The sequence below is a fragment of the Buceros rhinoceros genome, unplaced genomic scaffold (genome assembly GCF_000710305.1).
Source record: "Buceros rhinoceros silvestris isolate BGI_N320 unplaced genomic scaffold, ASM71030v1 scaffold7516, whole genome shotgun sequence".
NCBI classification, from domain to species: domain Eukaryota; kingdom Metazoa; phylum Chordata; class Aves; order Bucerotiformes; family Bucerotidae; genus Buceros; species Buceros rhinoceros.
In genome coordinates this window covers 35,086-38,025 of record NW_010416867.1, presented here as the reverse complement: position 1 = coordinate 38,025, position 2,940 = coordinate 35,086, and the positions used below count along the sequence as shown (strand labels likewise).

General features: G+C 42.4%; 1 protein-coding gene across 1 annotated transcript in view; it reads left to right on the top strand.

Annotated features, from left to right (window-relative positions):
- Window positions 1-2,940, top strand: part of LOC104495043 (testican-1-like) — a 91,295-nt gene that overhangs the window by 77,831 nt on the left and 10,524 nt on the right. The gene's annotated exons all lie outside the window — the stretch shown is intronic.

Sequence of the window (2,940 nt, the reverse complement as noted above, 5' to 3'; positions counted from 1 at the left end):
TCCTGCTGACACCTTATATAAGAGAAAGAATAAAAATATCCACGTCACAGCCACAGGGCTGGAATAGTTAAATGGTGTGGGTAGCTGGAATCTTGTGTCCCGGGTGTTTAATAACACCACCTTTGCTTGCTTTGATGCTTTTTTTTTTTTTCAAAGAAAGGAAAAACATGAACAATTTGGAGGACACTTACTCTCTGTGGGTTAAGCTGACATGACTGATCTTGACGTCATTTACCCACCAGGGAGGGGAAAGATTCAGATACCAGCATCAAAAGAGGTCATGTTCATCAGAGAGCAGATGCAAATTTATTTTCTGTAAGGACTCATTAAACCTTTTGAATCGTGTGTCCCAAAACACATGGTCCCTTGGGTCGCAAAGTAGGATGTGGAAGTTTTCTTGAGGTGTGTGAGTTGCCTTCACGTCATCACTGCCCTGATTCTCCAGTACCAGCTCTCTGAGGCCAGAGTCCGCACACACGGAATTTGAAGGGTTTGGACCCCAGGGGCTGGTTTCCCTGCAGCAGGGACTGGAGAGGCTACAGGTGCAGTAGAGCAGACCCAGCACATCAGGATGGGCATTTGCTGTTGGTCCGTATCTTTAAAACCATACGTCCTACTTAATTCCTCAACAGTACTGCAGAAAAGGCTGTTACCATGCAGAGCAAGCTGAACCAGAGTGCAAAAAGAGAACTGGATGTACAGCTTCGAGACCTGAATTCACTTCAGACCCCACGACAGAAAACACCACAGAATTAAAACTTTGTCTGAAGTCCCTTAGGCCCAGAACCGCATGAAATCTCTTTTTTTCATACAGATGACCTGTGAGCTGCTCATGAGTTCCTTGCCAAAGGCCAAATTAATTCCTAAAGGTGTTGTGTGTTTTGGTTTTTTTTTTCCTGAAGCAATTTCAGTGAGGAAAAACATTGGTGGTAGTTCTGCAGTGTTTGCTCTGATTCACAGAGGAGCTGTTATCTCTTTTAGGTTAGTTTGATTCCTGGCAGCTTTTATACGAAAGGCTGGCTTGATGATCTTGAACACTTGATCTCAACAATGTTCAATTTGAGACTGTTGACTCGGTTTGGCACATTTTCTTGTATGTCAGTTAAAAAAGGAAGAAACTTTATGAGTTAAGATACTTAAATGATTTTTGAATGCCACAAAACTTGTTTTTCTTTTTAAGAAAACTTTGCAACAGTTTCATAAATTAATCTGCATGCGCCAAACTCTGCAGCTCAGATTTTCTCTGGTAGCAATGAAGATGCACACAGAGTAAGGACAGCAGTAGTCGACTTCTTCTAACATCAAACATTTGTAAAAATGAAAGAGATCTTAACCAGGGCTCAGAATTCAAAGCCAAGTTCACACACCCAAGATGAAAAACAGAATTTGTGTGAATCCTGGCAAACGGGACACACGTGGCTCTGGAAATACGCTCTGATGTAGACATTGCCCTGTTTTTATTGCTCTGCATGTGTTGCCCTCTCACCAGGCTGATCACTTCATTAAACTGAACTGGTTTGGTTATGCCTGTAGAGTCTTAAAAGGCATGAGCATCCTCAAAGTAATCCGTTTCGGGTGTGCCCCTGTGGCAGTGAGAGGAACAGATGGTGGGATGCAACAGCTACGATGCCTTGGACACGTCAGCTGTCTAGAGAAGGTGTTCCAGCAGGGATTTCGCTATGCTACATTAAATTTTCAAGATGTTACTGGGAGTGTAAATATGCTTTTTGAGTGTATTAAGTTCACCCCCAGGTGAGGAAAAAAATACAGGTTGTTTTTTTTTTTTTGCAACTCTTGTGAAAGGAAAAGGGTGAGGGCGAAATCTCAGATCTTCATTCAATGAGCTATCTGCCAGGTCCCAGCAAAGCACCATAGGCCAGAAACTTTGTCTTCCACAGGCTTTGTACGACTGAAATCTTTTCAATAAATAATATAAGCAACTCAGGGACTGACTTCAACATAAGGAAATAATAAAACTAATTAGGTAGTAAGCTCAGATTCAAATTGCTTCTGAGCCTGTTGATAATTCATAACATTCCCGTACTGTATCTAGATGGTCTCTTTGGTTGGAGTGGGAGTTGTTTTTCTTTTACTAGAGATCTATGCAATATAAAGGATTTTTTCTGGGGAACGTTTCTTCTCCTCCTTCCTTTATTTTAAGTGATGGGGGAAATTAGGTTAATTATTCCCCTGTTAATTTAATTGTGATATACTTTAATAAAATAAAACTGGCTCATGTAAGTCAGCTCTTGAAGGGGAAAATAATTTGATGTGCCAGAAGGTGTGTTTATTTTTAATTAGGATTTTCACTTACAGACTTTTTAAAATTTAATTCAATTTTAATTCAGAGGAGGTGGAGCGTTTTACGTATTAATGGCATGCGAGACTTACATGTAGGTCACCGGTTTGATTTCCTTCCAGATCTGTAGTGAATGAAAGTTGTTAGGATGCTGAACAGCTGTCAGTCAGAATGAGAAACACGATGTTCTCAATCCAGGTCCTTGTGAGCAAGTGTCCAGATGAGGGCAACCACCTCCACAACTGACAGTAACCAGCATCTGCATTGGCAGCCTCTGCCCAGGAGATAAGAGCAGGACGGATGTGGTGCCCACACCGGTCTCTTGCCTCTCACTGCAGGCACTGCAGCACTGAGCTGACACACAGAAAGATGCAGGAAAGTTCTCGCTGAGGTCTGTGGTGTTAGAAGTGCAGCTTCTAAGCAAGCACGTAACTGGTTACAGAATTACAGTGTGTGGTTTATTTCATCCAACATACTGCATCATATTTATAAGCAAGTATATCAAATGACTCCAAAAAGGAGTCAGTTCATTCAACATCACTTGGCCTCACCAAGCTGATGGAGCACGGTGGCCTCCCAGTGAAGGTAGGTGAGCTCTGAGAACCTCTGCCATCCGCTGCCCTGAGCGGGGGCGGTCAGGC